Below are 25406 nucleotides of genomic sequence, written 5' to 3'. Positions count from 1 at the left end.
TGCACGATGGTTCAACAACTACAACAGACCTCCTTGAGATTTCCAAATTTTCCTAAAGCTTCAGCTCCAATAGCATACCTGTTTCTTCCAAAGCATAATACTACTTTAACATTTTATGTTATGCACTGTCAAATACAATTAGGCTTTCTAACTCTTTACATTTGGTCTCTAAGTATCTCATCCAGTTGCTGGGAATTTCAGGAGGTAGTAATTTAGTCTTTTCCTATAAGAGTTGGTATTCTGTGTTGTGTTGATGTGTGTGTTGCCAAATTTGGACTCTCCCATGTGCTATAGCTTGTCTCTTCCCCTTTCTTCTGAAGAAAAACAGTATCAGTCATTCATTCAATAAGTTTACATGACACTCCTATGATTTCCAATTGTTAGTTTCCATCATAGGTTTATGAATATGTGACAGCTCCCATAATTTCAAATAGATGTTTTTTTGCTTGGGTGCAGCTTTGCTCATTTCATCATAATTCTTCCAATTGTCAGGTTCCAGACTGCAGTTTAACAACATATTCCCATTTTCAAACTGATATAACCAAAAACCTCTGTAGCAGCATGCTGTGATTTAATGGTGTTGTCTTGCCATTTAACAGTACTAGCTACCTTCACACTCTGACATCAAATGTCATTTGAGTTGGCTGATTTGTTATTCCTATATGACTTCCCACCAACTTTTTTGAATCAGTTTCTGCAGGGTCTGTTAATTATGACGTCTACCTTCCCACTAATTACTTAAACTGAGGACCAATTTACAACATCCCATGGTCAGACATCATCAGTTGTATAGTATCTGGCAAGAAAAACTTCAGTAAACAATCACATAGGGGTCTGTGACCTCTTTTCCCAGAAGGTGTCTCTGAGATGTTAGAATACTATTGCAATTTCAGTCAACAATGACAAAGTTTTGTAAAGGGACCAAATTTTTCCTGACGTGCAATGTAAGTATTTCTGGTGTTGGCTTGGCCAGAACCTCTGATGCACAGGAAAAAATTAAATTTATTTTATTGATAACTGAGTTAAGAGTGAGACCTTTCACTTTAGTTGTGGGTGTGCCACACCATTGGCATGGCAATTCTTGCTTTTACAAAATAAAATTGTTCTTCTGTGCATATGGGGAAAAAAAGACCATATTTACTGAGTTAGAAGAGCAGGATGTTTTCTAAACATAGCAAACAAACCTGCACTGCTTTTGCTAGCATACAGGAAGCAACCAAGAAAGGTTGCTCAAGAAATAATTTCAAAGACGATATACAGCACAGAATGCATTTTCAACTCCTGATTATGAAGGTGATTACTGCTTTAGCTTTAAAAATATTATTTCCCCTACACACACATGCAGCTTCAATGTTCAAGTGCTCTTCTAGCTTCATTATGGAGAAATCAAACTTACACCTCCATGAGAAACACAGTAAGATGAATTGTAGAGTATCTGGCAAGAAAGACTTTGTTAAAGAGTCATGTAGCAGTCTCAGCTCTATTTTCCAGATATGCAATAATGCTGCTTCTTTCTATGTTCATGTTTTCACACAGTTGCATACTCTTACATTATAAACTGTGAATTTGCTGATCAGATAAAAAATCTGAACCTTTATGGAAAGATACTGATATCATCATATGTTAGGGTGATACATGATGCTTTCAGTTGCTGCTCTGTCTCTTGAAGTAAAAAGCATATGTGAGCTCACCCCATACAGTTTAGAAAATGTAATTAACACAGATCATTAAAGGCATCTTCTCTTGCTCCCACTAAGAATTTTTTAAGAACACAAACAACTCTTTAGTGTTCACCTCTGCCATTTAAGAGGTTTTTCCTTCACTTGGATACCCAAGCAGGACAAAAACTTAACTGCTAGTGAAGGTGGGGTAGCAGAATGATTCTCAGACTGCTATTAAGAAATAACATCACCCAAAAGATAACATCCTGCATCAATGAAGTAAAATGGCCAAGGAACATCCCAAAGACAAAAAACCCTGAAATCTACTAGTGTCATTGCTAATATGGACAGTAGTACTGCAACCAGGACAAAAATACCATGTTCTCTTCTCAGTTGTTCTTGTTCTACACTTCAGTAGAGTTATTCCAGGTTTATACTGAGCTGGTCAGATTGACCTTGCTAAATACTTTAGCCACAGCATGACCTCCACCTAGAGCAGGCTGAAATCTAGGACAGCAGCCAAGCAGCCTGTCTGTGCAAAAATAACATTTTCAGAACTCTCTCCCTGCTGATCTTTTCACTGCATGCTACCTGTGATATTTTATATAATCCTAATCATAGACAGTTATTTTTTTTTGCATTTCTTAGAATCTGAATAATGAGAACACATTGACCAAATAATTTTGCTCTTTTTCCTTTTGCTTTACTTTTATGCTCACATCAAATTCTTATTCTTTAATATAAAATTTTCTGTGTCAAGATTGAAAATACTGCAGAAGAATGGCTTTACTGAACATACTGGGGGGGAGGTTGGAACCCACAGAAAAGTATTATTAGTTTAAATTTTTGGCAATCCTTATGCTTGGTTTCATTACAGATGAAGTTTGGATAATGTCTTTTGGAGACCTGTTTTTTTCTGTGATTATGTATAATGTAGATGTCGAACCAAGGTGAAGTGAAAACACAGTTCTACACAGTTAGTATTATCATGAGCTTAAAGAAGAAAGAACATGTAAAATTCAAATTTGGTAATAAAATAGGTGAAATTTTAAACTTTATTAAATGTACCTCTTGACAGTTTCCATTAATTCATTTAAATTTGTTTTAGTTCTACTGCTGTAGTGAACTGAAAATGCATTGAGATGAATGAGAAAATGACCCATTCTGAAATCCATAATCATGAATTCCATGTGCATGGTAACAACTAGATCTTACTCTAGAAAATAATGTCTGATTTCAAAACTATCACAGGGACAAATGAAAAAAACAACCAAATGACTTATGTCTATTGATATATAGAAACTATATATCTGGCCATTGCAAGACACTGTTGTGATTTTTTCAAAAGAACGGTAGAAGAGTTCATCTGCAGAGGTTATTCTCCCAATCAGATGATCTCTAATCCTATTTTAATCTCAGTGAGCTATATTAAACAAAAGCAGAAGGTCTTGATGTTAGAACAGATTAGCCTTGACCTCACTGAGATCAGACTTAATAAGGAATCAGGTGTACATAAGTTGCCATCAACCTGATGATGCATTGTGGGTAGTGATACAGGAACAAAGTAAAACTTCCTTGAAACTGTGCTGAAAGGCATACAATTTACAGTAAGATCCCCTCTCTCTACCAAATATTTTACTGTTCCTTAGGGATGAAAATTTACTTCCTGTGGGTATTAAGAAAGGATAAGGACAAAAAGCTCAGGTGGGATCTGGCAAGGACTAAGTGTTTAGAGCATGGATAAACTTAACAATACCATCAGTAAAGGACATAAACTGTATAAGGCATGATACTTTTTAAAAACTTAGTAAACTCACCATGATTTTCAGCAGAAATTCTCTCAAACAGCCAATCATCATCAGATTATCATCCATATTTTTATTGCTGCAAAACCTGTTACATGTAACTATGAATAATCTTCAGTCCAACACCCCGCTACATCACCTAATTTTGCATATGGCAGTATATTAAAAGGGCAGTGTATTGAAAGCTTGTTAAAAGTCCACACAAATAGCTCTGTGAGATTTTATTCCTCTGAGAAACCTGAAAATTGAGGTACACTGTTAAATAAAGGTACAAAGTTTTCATTTCATTTGAATATTGTACAGCTGCCCTCTGTTGTGTCCCATTTGCAACCAAGTTTTTAACTATTCTTTTGTCCAAAATTGTGATATTAAGGGTTTTTTTAGGCGGTGGTCATGTTGCAGTAAATCCAGTCCAAAACCTTACCCATGTAAAGCAAAGCACTGAGTTGGTCTCTCCACCAGAGCTGTCTTCAGTTGTCGTCCATGGACAGTGTCACATCTGCTGGCTAAGTCAACAGAAATGACAATCATGCACTCCCTCTGTCCAGCTCAGCTTTCCTCTGCCAGATGATCTGCCATTGTGCAAATGTGACCTTAATCATCATATAACTTCAGCCTGGTGACTGGATCTGCATTTTCCTTTTTTTTTTCTGTAGAGGTACTATTCAGACTATTTTCTAGTTGCATAGTATAAAGCATGCTTTTTAAATAAATAATAGATACCTTCAAAATTATATTTATTAAATACTCTGTAATTTGGCCTAATCTTAGTACTTTGGCTATAGTTTCCCTTTCCATGTTTTTATTTGCCTTCTCCATTTCCATGTTCAACATCATTGTCTTTTTTAAAAATATTAAGTTTGTTTTAGAACATAGGTAGAATCACATTAATCTTCAGTTCAGCCTTGCAGAGAGATAAACCACATCTTTTCTTGTTGTTGTTGTTGTTGTTGTTTGTTCTAAATATTGCACTGGTGACTAAAAAATTTAATTTTCTTTGAAAGTTCAAACTCACTTCCAATTTTGGCAATACTAATTTTATTACGAACTGCATAGGTATAAATTCTATGCTTGGCAAATTCCTTTTTCTGCTTTTCCTTTTTTTTCTTTCCCTTTCCTTTCCTCTCCCCCTTTGCTTTCCTTTTTGTTTTTCCTTTCCTTGCATGTTCTATTACACTTACAGAATTTTTCCATACATTTATCTCTTCGGTAAGGAAGAGATTGTTAGTTTCCTAGAAGATTAGGCATAAGGAAATGCCAGGCCTGCTATGTATTCAAGTCCTACTAATTTGACTAGCAAATCTCTTCCCCTTGTCTTAATGAGGATGTCTTGGCACATGCAAATTTGTTAGCCAGTTTACAGCATTAGCAGCTTTGAGAAACATATTACTGTTGAAAAAGCAACACAGACAGCATTACTAAATTGACTGGAAAAATAAAATAGCTTTGATATCTGTAAACAAGAATATGGTTTCCCATTTGTCTCATCGACCTAGTACATTAAAAGAATTTTCTTAGCCTCCTGTCTCTGAAGACAGTCACCCAAGACAGTATTTTTTAATTTCATCTACCTGCTCTGCTCATATGCTTGTCCGATCTCTTATTCAACAAGCTGCAGCCTCATAGCTTTTCAATTTTATGCCAGAGAGCTCCTGCATAACTGCTAGCAGCTGTCCCAGCCTCAGCCTATCTGCTCTGGAGTGGTGGGATAAACTACATTTGCAATTATTGTCTGAAGATCATCTAGTTCTTCTCTGAGCCTTTCAGAAGCTCAGAGCTTATGACAGTTGCTTGTTATTCCAGGTGCCCTCCTCAGAATGGTATTTCATAACTGACAGCTGTGTTTTTTCACAGAGAGCTGTGCCGTGCATACTCAGCCTTGTGCCTACCCTGAGAGGCGCCGGCTCTTCAGGGGTGAGCAGCAGCAGCAGCAGCAGCCCGCTGCTGTGCCAGCAGGAGCCGTGGCGAGAGCACTCTGCTGACTCCGAGTCTGCCAGCGCTGCAGCGGGCAGAGAGCTCTGCAGGCTGGAGTCCCCTGCGCCAGTGACTGCAGAGCAAAAACGAGGAGGAAGAGGAGCAACGCAGAAATGCTTCCCTGTTCCCTCCAGAGAATTAGAAATATGTAAAACAATCAATAAAATGCCTAATAGTGGTTGGATTATTATTGCTCCCTGTGAAAGTAGGTTCTTATGGTATACTGATATGATATTTTGTCAAGTTAGTAAAAAAAATTTTAAAAAAACCCTAAGGAACTCAAGACAGAAAGAGGAGTGTGAGACAGAGGTAGTGAGATGACTTAACTTTTTTTTTTTTAATAGGCCTCTGGTCCATACTAGGTTATTTTTATTACTGTTATTGCTGTTGTCGGCTTTTTCTTTCTCAGTTACAAACACATAGGAAGAAAGCTGCGTTCTCCCAGTTATGAAATATGAACAGACTTCTTTACAATCCATATCTGCTGCTTGCTCCACTGGCTTCTGATCAGTGGCTGGAGTCCATCTGCAACAAGACACAGGCAGCAGAGATGTTTTTAGTGAACATGTCTCTCTCTTATTTTTAAATAGCACTGGAAATGAACATTGAAATCTGGTTTCTTGCCAGCTTGATTCAGAAAATAGTAGAAGAGTTACAGCAGGTTAAACCAGGCATTCAGCTATAGAATGGGATCAGAACAAAGGTTCTAAATCAGCAAAAGCAGTGGCAATCACAGGGGTTTTATATGGGAAAGTTCTTATTAGTACCCAGAACACTTGGGCGTCATGATTTCTTTTGTCACACAGGTGTCACAAAAAGTGCGTAATTATACAAACACACACACACACACACGCACACACGTGAGAAGAAAGTTACTTTTTAACTGCAGATTAGCTTTGGGAAACACTAAGCTGTTTCCTAAATGGACATATCAAAAGTAGCTGAGTTATGGTAATTGTCTGTGTTGGTACTTAAAACCCCCTGCAGAGGTGAGGAGGAAAATGCCTTTCACTGGGCTAGCATGCTTTACAGCACATTTTCTTTTTTAAATGTCATACATTTATTGCAGTTCAGTGTGTGCACAGCCACTCTTCTTCACTTGGAGATAAAACTATTCTGACTGACATCTCTGAAAGAGGCATCTTTCCCTCCTTCTCCAAACACTAAGTAGAAGTCTTGAGACATCTCCCAGTCCTCTGTCCTTCTTTTGATGGTTTCTTAAAGCAAATGGGAAAAAAAAGTCTGTCTCTGCTACTAGGCACAAGATACCGCTAGCTGCTCTGTACACTGTGCACTGTGAAGCAGTCTCTGGAACACTCCTTGCACTGTAGGTGCTCTTGTAAGGTTGCTTTTGTGTGTCTGCAAGCTACCTAATAATTTTCTCTTTGTGAATGCAGGAAGCTCTGTGGGAATCTCTACCAAAATGGTTGTTATAAAGATTGCTCGACATGGGAGCCATGTCTTACCACTCCAGCATCCTGGAAAGGTTGTACATTGCCTGCCAGAGTGGAAATTATGTTAGTATGGAATTTGGACCCTGTAAGTGTACATGTACATCTTTTAGGCTTTCTTTTTTGCAAAAGGGTCTAGGACTGCACAACCTGCAGGAGACCTGCAGCTGCAAATGCTTTTAAAGTTTTACTTGCGCCTGTTGAGATCCTAAAAGCTGTTTTGCTCAAGCTTTCCATAGGCTCTAGGATTTGGCTGTTCTAAGAAATTTTTGAGAATTGTAGAGAAAACTGTCACCTTCTTTTCTGTGTCTGAGAGTTTGTCAGTACTCTCCTATGCAGAACCTGTCCCTGGATGAACTGTGCTGAAGAAAGGCACTTTCCCCTTCACCAGGAAGAGGAGCCTTATGTAACTCCTCCTCACTGATTGCACAGATGCATTCAAAAAGCCCTGTATAATTTATTCATCTTCTCATATGCATAGCTCCAACAGCAATGACATGATGTGGCTTTTTTGCAAGTGGTGTGGAAGTTACAATGAATTAATTGTCCAGGAGGTCAGGCTGGATTTTGAGCTGCCAGCAACCTTCACCTGGTTGCAGATCAGCACAACAAGCAGTGGTGGGAAGCAGCAGTGCTTTTTAAGGTCCCATTTTGCTGCTTCATTGCTCTTTTTGCTGCTGTTAGCTGAACAGTAACCATTTAGAAAGATGTCCACTGTGGGTGTTTGAATTGCTTTTAAAGCAATGTTTCAGTTTTTCCCTTCACATGGAGGTACCTCTCTCTATCAGTGCTCCACCACTTCCTGCCATTCTCCTGGAGGATTTGCTCCTGGGGCTCCCAAAAGAATTGTGGACAGGCAACGGGAAGGGCAGAGCAGATGCCATGCTGTGAGTGTGGCTCTTTTTGGTGGGTACACCTGTACCAACTGTGCCGTGGAGTGCACTCATGGGCATCCATCTCAGTCTGTTTTCCCTTCTCTCTGTCCAGTATGACTTGAGATCAGTAGCTCACTAACACCACCAGTGCTAGTGTATGCAGAGGTGGTTTTGCAGTTTATCTAGATGTAGATTTACTGAATGTTTTGCAGACTAGCAGCACAGTTGTGGCACCCAATATCTCAGCTCCTGGGTACTCACTGAACGTATCTCATCTTGCTCTGTGGTAGCTTTACTGCCTTACCTGTGAGATGGATTCTTCCATGAACAGCAGTCATGCCTCAGATTTGCACTGCAGACTTACCTCTGCTGGGAGAGGTATTAGACTTGTTAGCAAGTGCATGAATACAGTGCACGAATTAACATTACATTTTGTAAGATCTGCTTGGGATAAAGAGACCTTAACAAAAAAAAAGTTGTTTCACAGCATTTGCTCTCCCCATAATGATTCTACCTATAATGAGAAATGGATTCTCACAGGGTGAAAAAGACCTTAGTTTTAAAATGATGATTTACCTTAGTTTTAAAATGATGATTTACCTGCTTTATACGCAAGCAAAATACCCCAAACAAACAAAACAACAAAACATAATAAAACAACAACAACAAAAAAATTTAAAAAAAAAAACAAGACAAAAATACTTAGGTTTTTTTCTAATAAATATCCTGTTCTTCTATACATGCAAGTCTTTTTCTTAACCACTTTTTCCCTTGGTTAATAGCCTGGTACATAGTATGTTCAATAATTCAAGACTGAGCTAAAAATGGGTTTGGTCTACTTTCTTGGAATATCCTCTGGGAGTATAGAGAAGAGAACTGGAGAAGCAATTATTTCATGCTGCAGCTGTATATTTAACTGCTTTCTTTCTCACTCAAGTGGCATCTGCATTCTCACAGCTGAGGTAATGGAGGAAGTTAGGACTCTTAAGTGCATCTGTGAGTCGTGGGAGGTGATTATCACAGCAACCAGAAATTTACCTCCTTTGCACGAGGCAGTTTTTTGTATGGACTATTGGGATTAAAGTGTCCACTCTTCAACATACATCATCATATGTTTGCTAAGGTCTTGATTAAAAAGTTAATTGATTAATCAACTGATGAAGGTCTTTGTGAATCTGAGGGAATGGAGGCTGCCATATGATTTTCCTTATTTCTGCAGTATATCTACACAGGCTGAAGACAGCACAAGCATTGTGGCAAGAGGCTGCTTCCAGCTGATTAGTTCTCCAGTGGTAATACTTGTACTTGGGGAATATATAAATGACTCATTTCTTTTGGAAAAGTCTCCTTGGAATCAGCCTTTTCCTTCAATTTATTATGGGCTGGCTTGGTGGCAATCACAGAGTAAAGCAACCCTAGCAGCACAAGGAAAATGTAAGATGCAGGATGCAAAAGAAAATGAAGATCAAGAAGACTCTGGTCTACCTTGTGTACCTTGTGTGTGAAAAACCCTCCTCCTTCCTTGAAAGGGCAGTTCAGCCACTTACCTCCAAACACCAGGACAAGAGGACATGGAGTTCTGCTCTCTAATGTAGCCATGTAAACTTGCAGAACACTTCACCAGCAGATAAATCAGTTACTGAAAGCAAAGTTGCAGGAGCCCATGACCTATTACACTGAGGTTCTGATTCCTGGGGCTGGCACGTTCAGTCCAGAAAAGACTTGTGTCAGTGACAGCTGAAGAGTTGTGTCAAACCAGCTCAACTCTCTTCAAGCCTCCAGAGCTAACAGCACATGCGTATATAACATTTTTGTAAGGTCTGAAGATTTTCACTATAGAGAAAATATGAAGAACAGGTACAGTGTAGACATATGACCTTTGGCGATGTGACTGCTGAACACAGTTTCAAAGTAAAAATCCAAAATACACAAATGGCTTCCAAAATCATAAGGTTAAAGAAATGCAGAAAAATGCAAGTATTTTTAGTATACTTTTTTCTCCAATTGACCCAAAATCCTTGAAGAAATGCAAGTAGGTTAAATATTTGCAGGTGGAACGTTGATAGTTAGAGCCTGTGCCTCTTCAAAGGTTGCCAGCAAAGCACTGGCAGAAAAAAAATTTTGCTATGCTAAGAAGCTGAACTCAGAAGGCCTAGTTCTCTTCCACCAGTAGAAAACATAATGCTTTAAATTTTGCCAATTATTTTTTTATGATCATTGTTAATAAGTAATACTACAAAGACATGATTGAGGGTGACATACTCTGCATCTAAGCTTTTAAACTATTATGAATGCTACAGAGACTCCATCTTCTATATCTTATTCAGCACCTTAGGTTAGCCTGATGAAGCCTCATTCCATTTTGTCTCAGTCTTTTCCTACTCCTTCAAGCTTCAGAAACCCTACCAAGTATGTCTGCCTTTCACCAATGACAATAAATACAAGAAAGTAGTTAACAGAATATATTTAGATTAATAATCATGCCAACTTGCCAGAGAGGCAACTGAGAAGTCTGCAAAGACAGTCCAAAGTAAATTCCTTCATGACATGGGAAGAAAACAACTGCCTCAGAGTGAGAAATCAAAGGTTTTTTGAAACCCGAGGCTGAAGAGCGCTGCCTGAGGGGGAGCCAGCTCACAGCAGCACTTCCCCTGTATGCCTTCCCAGATAGCAGTGTTTTCACGCTCAAGGACATAATCTGAGGTTCTTTTTTTTCCCCCTTCCCATTTAAGGGTCTTGCTGACTTTGTTTTTCATGAACTTCTGCACTCTTCCCCTAAGCCCACTAAAATTACTTCATGGCTGTGAGCTCCACAGCTTTATTCTTGACAGAGGTAAAAAAAGTTGCTAGGTGGGGTTTCAGTTTTATACCTTCTGTTTCACATCTTCTTTTAACAGAAGAGATGTAAATTCCTGCCTGTCATGTCACTCACAAGGATGCAGACCCTGTCATAGTGTCCCCACTTATCTCTTTTTCAGGTTGAAGTGCGCAATATGTCCTAGTTCTTCAACAGCCTCCAAGAAGGAAAGTTTCTCCTTATGCAATGACAGGATAAAATTGAAAATGCTAGACAAAGTTGTCTTCAGTATTTCCTCAGTCTTGTTTCAAAAGGACAAACTCCAGAAGGCGGTTTCTTTCCTGTAAAGCTTTAGCTAAAGAGTGCCAGATGGGATTGCACTTCCTGAGGTGTTAACAAGGACATGGCCTGTCCTCTCCACCAGCACAAGCCCTACTGCTTTCAGGCAGCAACAGTTCAGTCTGTGCTGAATTGATCTGGAAGTGTCAGTTACCACACGGGGACAAGCGGTTTTATCCCAGAGATATAAATAACAATCTTGAGCATATGGAGAAGAGCGTGCTCTTGGTCTAGAAACAGCTTCATATTTACAAGTTTCGTTTTTAACATCTGGTCCAGCTCACAAGGACTGGGAGCATGTCCTGACACTGAGATTGTTCCTTCTTATCCTCTTCTTCAGTTTTCTGGTACTTAGCTCTCGTAGTTTTCAGCACTGACCTTGTATTCCTACTCAAGGTGAAGGCCACTCTAGCACAGATGTTGCTGTTATAAAACATGCTTCTCTGTTACCTCACAATACTACCTTACTTTGACTAAAAGCAGAAAAAAATTCTCTTAGAGGCCCAACTGAAACCATAGACATGATGATTTAAAAGAGCTTATTTGGCAAATAACTTGTCAGCTACAAGCCAGGAAAAAATCAGGCTGCTAACAAATTTTGCCATAAGCATTCAGCTGCACTGCAACTTGCAAGTGGGATAACCTGTGACCTTCTGAAAGTCTAGAGATAAACCAGGAAAATTTCAGGCACAAAAACCTTAGTGCATTTCCCAACAACTTCAGTAAAAGTACTTTGTTGTTCATAAGAAAATTAATGTGTAACATAAGTGTTGACCACACATTCACTGTTCTCTTCTGTGTCTATACATTTACATGTTGCATGCTTTTAACATAATTTCTTAGGATAAATGATTACTTTGAGAGAGGCAGTACTGCAGTAGCCTCCATCAATCTCCCTCAAACTTCAGGAAACTTTTATTTGTGTTTCTATTTTTAAGCCTGAAAGTTAAGGAGTTAGATTAAAACTATGCATTTAAATAATTTTTTATTATTTGTCCCACAAGCTACTTCATCCAGTCCTTTATAGAGATGGGAGGTCACATCCTTCTCTGCATTTCAAATGCTGCACCATTTCTGCACGCACACACTGTCCAGGCGCGTCTGTCTCCTTCAGCGGCAGGATAGCAGTGCCCTCGGCATGACACAAGGGCTCCTCATTGCCAAAGGAAGAGCCACCACAACCTGCCATGGCTGGAAATTGCTTTTGCACCAGATATTTTTTATTTTCACTAGGGACTTGGCACTGCAGTTGGAGGCAATGCGCATTTGCAGCCCAGAAAGTGCATTGTATCCTGGATTGCATCCAGTGCAGTGCGGCCAGCAGGATCCTTTTGCTGTGGTCTGGGGAGACCCCACCTGGAGTGCTGTGTTCAGGGAATGGCTTCAGGCTGAAAGAGGTTTAGACCAGATAGTAGGAAGAAATTCTTGACTGTGAGGGTGATGGGGCTCTGAAACCAGATGCCCAGAAAAGTTGTGAGCACCAGGTCAGTGGAAGTATTCAAGTTCAGGTTCCATGGGGCTCGGAGCAGCCTGGTGTACTGCAAGGTATCGCTTTCCACGGCAGGGGGCTTGGAACCAGGCGACCTTTAAGGTCACTACCAACCCAGGCCGTCCTGTGATTCCACGGAACAGTTTGTACGTGCCCAGAAAGTGTCCATCACCGGGCTTTCTCTGGGCACAGCATGGACTGCTACCAAGGTCCTTCAGTCTCCGGGGAGATAAGAAGATCAAGGCTGGTACTGCAGGCAGCAAAGATGCACTGATCCCTCAGCATTTGAATAAGCCTGAAAGGTTTTTCCTTGTGATTTACTTGCGCAGACCAAGACTTGCTTGACTGCAGCGCGATCATCCGCAGCGTTTTACCACCACCCAGCGGGGACGGCGGGCACAGCCCGGGCACATCCCTCCCCGGCCCTTTCCCACTCCGCAGGGCCCCAGGCAGCTCCGTCAGCATCCGCTGGGAGAGCCCAGAGAACGCGGGGCACCTCTTTGGAAAGGGCGCTTCCCATCTTTTTCATGCCCAGCGGCCCATGGTGGAAGTGTTGATTGTTGATTGTTGTAATAATACTAACAACATCAACATCAGTAATAGTAATAGTAATAGTAATAGTAATAGTAATAGTAATAGTAATAGTAATAGTAATAGTAATAGTAATAGTAATAGTAATAGTAATAGTAATATAATAAGAGCAAAACCAACAGCAAAACCAACAATAATGCTGGGGGTTTGGAGTGGGTTTTTTGCTTTGGTTTTGGTACTTGTGGGGTTTTGGGGTTGAGTTGAGTTGGATTGGGTTCTGGAGGTTTTTTTTGGATGGGGATGGGTGGGTTGGTTGGTTGGTGGTTTGGTTGGTCGATTGGTTAGTCTATCAGTTAGGGATTTTTATGTACTTCTTCACAGAAGAAATAACTGACCTTTGGAATTTCATGTGGTGTGTTGGCCTACTGATACATTTTGGAAATTTTCAGTTATTACCAGATTTTCATTCTCTAGCCACTTCTTAGTCTAAGCTGAAAAAATGGCTACTTTGACAGTCCCACCTGGAAACTGTGTGTAGTGAATGCACACACAGGACCACATTTTCCTGCGGGTTGCTATCATTCTCTAGTGCTTAAGACACTCACAGCAGATAGATGGTTGTTTTTTTGACACAGTACACTGTGAAAATCTAAGCTTGGGGCATCCTGCACACAGCTCCCACAACATTATATGTGCACAAAACAATGCCTTTTCTCTGAAATGCCTCTGCTCTGAAACCTGGAGGTGTATTGCCTTGCAGTAGGCTGCACCAAAGACATTGTGCTGGTCTGCCTGTAAAGCTTGGTAGCCACAGTAATAGAAGGATTTATTAGATTTCTTCTGGCTTATTAAGACAAAGCTAACAGAAGTGGCCAGATGTCGTAGCAGCATATGGGGACCATAAGAATGTTCATATCGCGTCAGATCAAAGCTCCGACCTGTTTGGTGGCTCTGTTTCCAAATGTAACCAATAGCGGATGCCTCAGGAAGACTGTAACAACGCAGGCGTGTTCTGCTGCTTTTACAGCCTGCTCGCTTGTGCAGATCTTACTGATCTCTGAACCTGACTGAGCACACTGGCATTTTGTAGCCCTCTGTATTTCAGCTTCTCTGCCCTGCCACAGGCAAACTTTTTATGCCCATTGCTGGCAGAGGTGCAGAGTTCCAGTTTGATTGTATTCATTTTGCTCTGAAGCACTTAGTTCTTGTTTACATTTGATGTTGGTTTTTTTTTTAAGAGACAGTAAACAAACTCTTTTGCTGGCCACAGATGATGCAACAGATTTCTTTTATCCTCCCTTTTTCATTCCTTTAAGAAGTAAAGTCTCTAATCAACGAATTTTCCACACATGAAAACCATCATATTGAGGATCACCCTGGCTACACTTTTACTTTTCCTAGCATTCCTGTACCTTTTTTTTTTTGAGCAGAGGAGCTCTGGACCAGACCAGAAATATCATTAGAATTATGTCTGAACAAATGAACCGCATGCAACAAATGGAATCCATTCCTTTGTGGAAAAATGTACTGGGTCAAAAACAATGAGAAAAAGAGGCATGTGGGACCCAATCCAGTATTGCAGATAATAAACAACAATCTAAGTTTGGAAGGCAGCAAAAGTGGCTTAAAGCCGCCAAATCACAGGTAAGTGTAGGAAAAACAGAGAATACAGGTGAGTTTTTATTTATAGTGATACCTCTGCTGAAATAAGGAAAAAAATACACAAGGAAACTATTTTCTGGGATGCTCTCTTTATATCTCAAGCCTGCATTGTGGCACCTCTTGAGGTTTGGCAGGTTAACCCGTCTACAAATTTGCAGGCCCACTACATCTGATAAAATATAATTGCAAACAATGATGCACACAGGAATTGCTTATTTGTTATGCAGATAAGTAAAACACTTCTTTCTTGTCATGGAATATTTTTGGCTTTAAATGAAACACCATGGTTCTTGAAATAAGTATTTCTATGCACAGATTAACAACATTTCCCCTTAAGTGCCGTCTGCTTCCAAAGATGATTCTTTTTCTTCTTGACAGGCACTGAGGCACCTAGGAATATCACGCTTTGAAAATTGGAACTACTGGAATAGTCACACTTACATTTACTCATTTGCTTTCTTTTATTTATTAAAGAAACATCAGCTAAAACAGCAATACTCTGTTCCGAAGAAGTAGACCTCTACCATATAAGGAAAAAAATAATTCTCTTGGACTGTAACTCAAGGGAGGCACCTCCTGCCTACTACTTTTGGCTTCAGGAATCTTCTTTATACTGTCAACATGTAAGTGCTGTACTACATGATGGATCGTTTTGGAAGGAACCTGTAATCTCTAGCCTGTGAACAGCTGCAAAAGAAAGTCATAGTTCCTGCAGTTGTATGTACAAAGCCAGGGACTCTAAGGAAGGCTGTTATAAAAATATCCAAATAACAAGATCACCTTCTTCTCTACCCTTGAGAAACATTAATACTAGAAAATACTAGCTTTCTCTCTGAAGTCCTATTGAACTGTTTCCTGCACTAATAGGCAAAACATTCCACCAAGAACTGCAGCTCAGAAAGAGAATAGCTGAACTCAAAGAGTTAACAAAGCATGTATTGGAAGCAGGGCATTAGAGGCTCGAGGGAGCAGACATTATTCTCTTTACCCTGGGATTTGAGGCAGGAAGAAAACAGACATCTAACATCACTGGAAAACAGATAAACTAGATAACATATCAAAACTTCCACAGACAAGAAACATGGTACCTTCCAGAAAAAAGCTATTTCATAGAAGTAGATTGGTGAGAGCATTGGACAGTAAAACGACCTTAATATCATGTGGAAAGTCAAGGCTATCTCACATCTAATATCCTGGGTCATAATTTCAACTACCTCCATGTTGCAGGGATGATGATAAATTCTCAGTGTTCTCATCCTGAAAAAAAAAAAAGTCAATGTAATTTACAATAAAGAAATAATCGAAAAAAAGGCAGAGGAGTGGAAGGAATGGTGTCTTTCTTTGCCAAACACAAGATAAAAAAACCCTAAAGGGATATGAATGGAAAAGTTATACTTATGTGTATCTCTCGCTCAGTCTTTTCATTATTTTCTCTCAGATCATATTTGGATATTTGAAGGAAGTCCATACTGCCCAAGACCTGTGCACTTTAGTGTGGCCAGGAGGAGCACAAGCCAAGAACAGAAGGTAAACTCAGTGTGGGGAGAGCTGGAAAGGGCACTTCTTCTAGTTTTTGTAATATTTTTGATTGGAGGCAGGCCTAGGAATTGAGAGGTTTCATTTGCAAGCTCTGTGGTGAAAAATAAGGTGTTGAAATTGATCTCTTCTGAAACTACAAGTTATTATCTTATGTTCATTATCAAAATTATTAACACCAAAATGCATTTGTCTTAGTCACATGGAAAGGTGGGAGATGTAATAGAGTAAAAATTATCTAAGGCTTATACAACAATAAAATGTACATACTGTTTCAAGTCTGCAGGTTGTTAGAATTCTGGCCTTTAGTCCAATACCTATCTAAATGTATTCACTCAAATTGATAAATAAGTTAGATATATTATGGGTAATATCACTGCCATATTTAACTTAGTCACTGTCTGTTTTACACAATGATTTTCAAACAGTTTAACATTGTATACCAAAATGGACTGCTATGTATAAAGGTACTGTCAGTTCAGGCAAGGCATATCCTTCACCTTTTTTGATTCATAGGGAATGGTGTTAAGACAGTTATTTCTCAAGCTCTGGATAAAAGGAATGTCAAAACAAGCCTGTATTCGCAATCACACTGTGTGACTTTCCTGATCATTTCTTATCCAGTGTTTACAGAAGACTCAGTGCATTTGAGGTGGGAGGAGGAAGGAGGGGGAAGAGGCTTTATAATGTCTGGGAGTCTGCAGCCAAACAAACTTACATCCCGACTGATTTAAAAGGTAATTTAGTTTGGAACTTTTCACTCAGCACCTGGTAAAAGATAAACCAGCATAAGACATTAAAGAAAGTTGGTTATGAGCAACGCAAACTCCCGCCTCTTCTCTCTGCTGTATTCCTCTAGGAATTTTTTTGTAATAAATGTCCCTATCTTCGTCTTCAAGGGTCTCTTGAAGTGTGATTCTGCTTGCTAAAACACAAACAAAATCTCCAGGGGTCTGTACATGGTAGGCTGAAGTTTAGAGTTGCTAGCCACGGATTAAGGAATGAACTCCACTGCAAGCCAAAGACTCACCTCTACAATCTATTAAGCTGCAGTTGTTTCACCAAGACTCAAGGCGGTGTGTAGCATGCACACACAGTGATTACTGGAGGGAAGGTGAACCCGGCTGCTCAGGGATTATGTGGATTTTTAACAAGTTCATCTCCCAGCACAAGATGTTAATTGACCTTGATCTTGATAGCTCAGAAGCTGCACAGTAGAGGCAAAAGGCGTGTTATGTGTGTTACACACGTTTCTCAGTGCACCCTACCAGGGAGCACTGTGTAGTGCAGAGGAGACCCAGAAGTGACACAGAGTCCCATAGCGGCTTTGCAAGTCAGTCAGCAGCAGAGCAGGCTATTCTGAACAGAAGGAGAAGGCAGGATAAGAAAGCTGAGCTGCTAATGCCTGCTAAGAAGCTGCAGTGTTACTCTTGCTGCGTGAGAACTGAGCGTGACAGAGGTGCCTGTCGCCAGAATAGCCGTGAGCTGAGGCCCACTGCCACAGCTGTCCTGGCTTCTCCCACGCAGCCTCGGCCATGCAGGCACACTGATTACAACGTGCTGCTTTTGGAAAGCCCCGTGGAGCTGGGCTGCACTCCCCAGGGGCATTCGGACCAGGCCAGAATAAAGTGCAAAGGTTAACGGCTTTGCTGATTAGAGCAGCTGTAATCGAGTTAAGGACCACGCTTGTTATTCACTTAAGGTTGTGCTTGACTTAAATCACAAGGAAGTCGGTGTGTGGCTCTCCCCTTATCTCTGCCAGAGGAGGGGTAAAAGGCTCCTGTTACCTTAAGAGCACTTGTGAATATCTTCGTGTTGTGAGCCACCCGAGCGCAATAAGGCCACCAGACCCTTTCAGCCGGGGCACCTTCAGATAACTCTCTTCAGATGTCTGCAGGGAAAGTGTCAAGGCCACCACAAAAACATATAAAATGGGTTTTCACAGGAGATGTGTGATCCTGCAGTGGGGAGAGGTCAGGGTGTCTGGAGAAAGGGCTGTAAAAATCTTTAATGAGCAATGGCTTCTGCAGGAAAGAAGACAGGGACAGAAGAAAAGCCACAGGCAGCTGCAAAATCCCTTGATGTGGTTACAGCCGTGAACCCAAAACTGAGTTTATTTTTTTCATGGTGATCATGAAAGAAGGAGATATTGCACATTGTGCACACCCATTGTATCTACCTACCACTGTCAGTTTCTGAATATTTCGCTGTTTATGAAAGTGGGAACGAATCACAAGATTTTATTTATTGTTGATATAGTTTACCAATAATGCTTTCAATTTTGGAATTTGAAGAAAGACTGCAGATCTGCTACATTTTAGAAATTACAATTTACATTTTAAAACTTACAACTTAGAAATTTTGCTGTCCTTTTGCTGGATTTTGACAACTGTTGAAAAAAATCATGTTTATAAAATAAAAGTAGGAGTTTTGTAAATGGTGATTTTACTACTTGCTTGCATATCAGTTTACATTTTGTGTACCTATGCTTTATACATAAAGAAACAGAGGTAATTAAGCTTCTTCTGTCTATCTGAGGCGAAAACATCCCTGAAGATACTGAAAGACCAGATCTGACATTTCCCCACCAGTTTTAAGAAATTCTAAAACCAGATATTTAAGAGATATTTTGGAGCTAAAAGAAAATGTAAACAGACATCTACATATGTACACACAGATGCAGAAATGCATGTGCACACATCTCTGCCCACAAGTACATACCACAGGTTAATAAGATACTAAAATATTTATATTTCACTTGCCAGGCTAATGATGTCTTAGCAGCTTCACTGGAAACCTCATCCTTTGTAAACTGGTATGACAAACCTTTGCATTATTTTAGTGATATTGGTTTTTTTCATGCTTTTGTATAGTCTTTACACTCTCACACTCTTTCATATTTGTACACTCCTTACACTTTTATATGTTCCTTAATTATTATTCCCACCCTTGCAAGTGCTGGGAAATCAAGGCACTCATGCCAGCCTTCTGTTAGGCTAGCAAATAAATTCTTGAATTTTTCCCACATTAACTCATGAATAGTCTGTTCATGGTAAATTTATCTCCATTCTTTCATGCCAATTGCTTAGAACACCCTGTGTGTAATTCACTACTACACCTACCTATGATGTCTTTTTTTCTTAGTACTGATTTCTTGAAGAAACACTGAAACTGACTGAGATCTGCTTCTTGAAGGCTCCAGGTGGTGACAGGTCTGAGGGATGTACATGAATCCTTGGAAAAGAAAATCAAGCCATGGGATAACATTTTAACTGTTGGTTCTAAAAGCTTAGCAGCAGCACATGTGTGACTCCATCTATTTCAAAGGTGGTTCAGAAAACCTTCACAGTAAATCTCACCTTGCAAAGGACTGGTTTGGTGATCAGAACATCAGCACTCCTACAATGGCTTTATGACGTGGCCTATCCTTCATAAACACAGTCGTAATAGGCTGTAGACTACACTGCCATTAGTAGATCTTCAGGGAGGTAATGACCATCTAATCAGTGAGTTCAAAGTGCTCCTTTAGAGGTGTATTAATCCCTTACCTTCTCTTCTTGCAGAGTCCAGCAGTGCAAGGGAAACTGAGTAGCTAGCTCCTGGTTTTATTGTGATCCTGGTCATTCTAAGAGTAATGTCCTTGTCTTTCAGGGAGATAAAGAGGCATATATTGTGTGGGCTGAAGATTCTGTGTTCTTGTCAATGACACAGGCCACAGAGGTCAATGGCATTCGGGCAAGCCCGCCTGAAAGCCCCTATAAATTTTCAAAGGTGAATGAGGCAGATTTAAAGACTGGATGTATTCTGGCTGTGCAGGAGGAAATATAAAAATGCCACTAACTAAGAGGAAACAGAATATTAAGTCTCATAAAAACCTTTAAGAGGCTACATTGTCTCCCCAGTGGAAGAAGAGTCTGCCCACCCAGATTTGGTTTGACTGGAAGGACACATAGAAGGGCACTTGATATTAATGCATAGGGCACAAGTGAGCCATCAAGGCAAAAGCTAAAGCTTTCTTTCAGACTCCTCTTCTACCCCCATTCCTCTTTCATCACCACCTATTTAGATGCAACTCCTTCAGCAGAAGCATTTTGTCACTGACATGGTGACAAGAACTTCCACCATATCTCCTTTCCAGATGTTTATCGCCTTCTGTTTCAAAATAAAACTGGACACAGGCCCAAAGAAATACATATAGTCTCACTCTGTTTAGGAATAGAAGTACAGGTTCATGAACTATGACTCCAGATTAGGTTATGCTCTATGTTTTGTAAAAAAACTATTCTTGACAGAAAACACTTTGGGACTCTTTTCTACAGCAACACACTAAGGCTGGTCTAAAAATGCCTTGATTAGCTTATCTGGATATACAAGGAATAAAATATTACTCTGTTTTTTTCTATTAATAATACTGGATATTTTAAATGAATTTTAATATTAATATATAATAATATACACATTGAAGAAGTGCAGTGAAAACAGAAATATTTGGTATGCAAGGAGGTGGGGAGCCTTTTTTACCTTATTGTCTTTGGAGTGTGCCCAATTCACTTTTCAGCCATACATTGTGAAGTGCTAGCTGGCAGTATAGTTTTGTCATTTTTCACACTGACAGCAAATCTGAAAGACAGTTGTGAGCTTCTTCAAAAACCGGCTCAAAAATATAGAAAATACAAAATTGAACTTGGGTTTTTTAGATTCCCAAACAATTTAATCCCATCAGACATTGCCCCATATTTTGATAATTTTGATTTTCCTGGAATATATGTGATCTGCTTAAAAACACACATAAGTCAGTACCAGCTCATAAGCCAGTCCTACAATCTAATGTAAAACTCCTTTTAAAAAAAGTAACAGTCAAAGAAGGATACCACAAATCTTGGGACCTGCTCAGGATCTCCTCTAGGATCTAGTCTCAGCATGCTGAAAAATTGCACTACTTTGATCTGCCTTTTCTATTTTTGTTTCAGTTTTATGGAAACTGGGATCTGCAAAATTTCCCTCATCTTTAGTGATAACAGGAACATATTCCTACAAGAGAGCATTCCAGTAATTTCATATTTGCAAAATCTATTGGCTTATAATTTTGATTTTCTTCTTCTGTTAGTTTCTTGACGTATACTAGGGCCAGTGCTTGCTTCCTCCTGGTCAGCCACACACTTTTAAAAATGTTTGGCATGGCTCTCTGGCAAGGTAAAATGTGATCTGCAGAGATGCAGCTAGAGTGAGGAAACTATGAGAGAGAAAGGGTAAGCCATAGAATAAGAGATGGAAAGTTTAGGACACATTTAAAAAAATTAGTAGTTTCCAGGAAACTCAGTTGGACACCAAACTGAAAAATTTCCGAGCAAAAAGACTGTGCATATGCACATGGTACTCACCTGCTGTAGTTTCAGAGAGCTGTCACAGATTTTCTGTGCGGGTTAGATGAGGGCTGTCTGGAAGTGGACAATTTGCTCAGCCCCTGTATCCCCAGAGGCTATTGAGAGAGACTGGGTAACACAGGCTCAGAGTACAACTTCGAGCCTTCTTCACAGACACTGAAAGCGTCTTCTGTCTTAGCAAACTTTTTCATTTTAAGTTGAGAGAAAAGTAGGGATCAGACCAAAAGAAGGACTATTTTTCCCACCATGGTGAACATGGTTGATGTACATACCATGTATACACCCAGCTAGAGTAAGTAAGCAGTGGATTCTGTTGGGAGACCATTACATGTCTGGGATGTCAACAGAGGGTTTGAACTAAGAAAAACAAGAAGTGAATCAGGGTTGAAGGCAGCGGTAATGTAAGCAATAGATCTTCATAAGATTTATTAAATCTCACGAAAAAGCTATTTTAGAATAATTTATGTCTTATGATATATTTTCTTGTGATATACGTACATATATCACAGAGAAAATAGAGACAGAATGGCATGGCACATCTAAGTTTGGTTTCCTCTGACCTTTTGCAATATCATTTACAGATGTGAATTTGAGACCAATATTTAAGATGTAAAAAAGAATCACATTTTGAAGAAAAGGAGACATGATGCTGAATGACCTTTTCTCAGCTGCTTTTCTTTGACTTCAGGAGTCAGAACACCACAGAAGAAATAGTTTGTTCTGTAGGGTAACCATTTGTCAGAAACAAGCAGGAGGGACAATAAATTGCAAAGCAAGGTCAGAGCAATTTTGCTTCCATTTCTCTGATTCACTGACAAAATGTTTTCTTGTGTCAAAGGAGAGAGGGAAGGAAACTTTCTTCAGAAAAAAAAAAAAAGAGAGCAAAAAACAGAAATATTTTTGTGAGGGTGAATTTTCAGATATTAAGCAGAAGGATCCATTCATACTGCTTTTTGAAGACATGTTGCATCTGTATCCCCTCAATTAAAGGGATTGTGTTGCAGGAAGATTCTTAGTTCTCTGACTTCTAGAGGCCTACATTTTTTTTCTGTTCCCTTCAAATTGTAGACAATATAACCGTATTTCTCCAAGTGGAACCAACCAATTAGCATGCATAGCACACATCTCTATTTAAAATAGTTCATGTTTCCAGATTTGAAAATATAGGAAGATGGAAAAAAGCACTCTTGCAGACAATGCATGATTTTTTTATTCATTCTTTTGGTATAACTATTCTGATAGGTGATAAATCATCCCTAAATGGTATTTACTTCTCTGAAGTCCATGAAGTAAATATGGGGTGACAGACTAGAAAGTAGATACCCAAGAGTGGACAACATTGAGCTATATGAAAAGGAATTTGTTCTCACTGGTCCTAGGCTCTTGTACAGGGCTTCAGCAATTTTAGAACAGCTTTGCTACATAGCATGGCTGAATAATTTGTATCCAGCCTTGTGTCCAAGCTTCATGAATGTTAAGTTCTTCCAGAATCCTGTAACTGGTTTATGAAATTTCTCATCTAAAGGATTTTGTGTCTGTAAAGGAGCTTATGTTAGTTGAATCTGCAGTGTTGGTGAGTCATTTCGGCTTGTGCTGTTCATTACATAGAATTGATTTCCTAATCGAACATAGCTATAAATTCTAAAATTAATCTAAGTTTTATAATGAATCTAAATTTACCCCAATGACAACTTCTGGTGATCCATGCATCGTACCTCTAATATATGTTTTATCACACTTTAAATCAAAAAAGAAAGTGTTTTCAAACATGCTAGAGTGTGGACATTGAAAAATGTTAAATATTAAGAGGGACTTTTTCTTCAACACGCATTTTTTCCACTGTTATTACATAACAATCTGAAAAATATAATTTTTCGGAACAGCATAATCATATTAGGACTTGAGGCTTGGTAGTAGTGACAGAAAATAACTTTGGGCACTGGAAAAAATCATCCAGAAGTGAACAGTTTACCCACTCTCTGGAAAACATGACAGTAAGTTGTGTAATTGGATAGAATATAGTTTAATTATCTATTGCAGCATACATATATTTAATGTGTTATATATTACTTTTTTTGTTTGTTCTTTTTCCACCATAATTCAGGATAAAATTAATTTCAAATCAGTGTTTCAAATTCAGGGATAGAAACAGCTGAGCCTTATTTCCAAGGCAAGCCTTGAAGCAAGGTGAAAGTCAGCCAACAGTATCAAAGTCTGTATGAATCTATCTGTGACTTGGCCCAAGAGCACCAAAGTGCACGATCACTCTTCCACAGCTAATAAAGGTAAGTATGTTATGAGATGGCAAGAGTGAAGGATTTTTTCTTCAGCCTGAACATACCAATATCAGGATTCATGGCTATAGTCAGAAGGAAAAAATAACAATTCTACAGCCCTCTGCAATCCTGAAGCAATGCGTGCAATGCTTGCTCGGGCTTTTGTTCCGCATCACAACGTCCGAATGCTCCATCCTCGGTCCTTGATACAGGGTCTCCTGAAGCTGGCAACTGAAATTGTTTTCTTGTAATAGGACTGATTCTGAATACTTCAAGCATGATCATAAGAAATTATATTAAATAATACCACAGCTTTATTTTTTTGGCAAAATTTTTGTATTCCTTGCTAAAAAAAAAGCTCATGAGGCTGCCTTCCAAACACTTCACTATGAGGACTGTATACACACCATACTGTATTCACTTACATGTGACAAGTACTTTGCCAATAAACACATGAACACAGACACAATATTTTCTGCCAAAATAAGCCCAAACAAATATTTGTCTCTTGCTGAATTTCAACAGGGGGGAAATTCAAGCCACGGTGACTTAACAGTTGAACAAATGTAAACAACACTTGGGGGTCTGAGAGCATGATTCATGATTTTGGACAAAAAACTGCAAAAAAGAAGTACCCTACCCATCTGAGCACCATTATGTAGTGGCAGGACTAAATTCCAGATCCCCACTTGCCCAGAAGATTTTGGCAATGCTTTGGCTTGGTGTAGCATGGCAATAAAACAAGGCCTACTACAAGCTTTTTCATTATCACGGAGGTAGGTGTTAGATGTCTCAAACCCCTATGTACCACTCTGTCTCTAAACAATGCAAGCGCATAATCCAAACAGTCTAGTAAGGGCATGATGCATAGAGATAACTATATCACCAATCTCAGTCCCATTCCCAGTGGAAAAAAGATTTTAACTACCAAAAAAAAAAAAAAAAACCAAACAAAAAAACCCAAAAAAACCCCCAAAACAAACAAAAAAACCCCACCAAAAAACCAAATGCAACAAAAAAACCTACAAAACAAACCAAAACATAATAAAAAGTAAAAACAAACAGAGAAACAAAACCCCAAACAAAATAAAACACCTCTAAAATTATCTCTAATTGGTGATGTTGTTGTTAGTTTCTAGAGACTGAACAAACCCCTAACAGACCCAGGCATTCTCCCCAGATCAGCACTGAAGTGAAACAAAACTCTGGAAACTATTACATTCTCCTATATCCTTGCATTTGGACTTCTCTTTTGTCCTCCAGCCCACTGAGACTCGTATTTTCTTTCAAGTTAGGTATGGAAAGTGTCTCTCTCTGGCGACCTCACCATGAGATTATCTAAATGCAGACGCAGAGTCAGGGAGACAAGGTTCGCACTGTTTCCAGGCTCTCCATCACGCTGCTGCACAAAAAGCCGAGCCTATATTGCCTTCTTTTGCCAGCAGAGGACAGTGCATCATCTGCTCAAGGGACACCTGCTGCCTTCGTGGCAATCACTGAGGCGTCCCTTGCAAGCCGGTGAATCTTGCTCTGCTTTCTAGAATATCGGGACAAAGAAATGCAGCGAGATTATCTTGTATTACTTTGACTTGGTCTATAAGCTTATTTACTTTATTTAAGTTTAGA

Source organism: Ammospiza nelsoni, chromosome Z, assembly GCF_027579445.1.
Source record: "Ammospiza nelsoni isolate bAmmNel1 chromosome Z, bAmmNel1.pri, whole genome shotgun sequence".
NCBI lineage: Eukaryota > Metazoa > Chordata > Aves > Passeriformes > Passerellidae > Ammospiza > Ammospiza nelsoni.
This window is presented reverse-complemented; position numbering follows the sequence as displayed.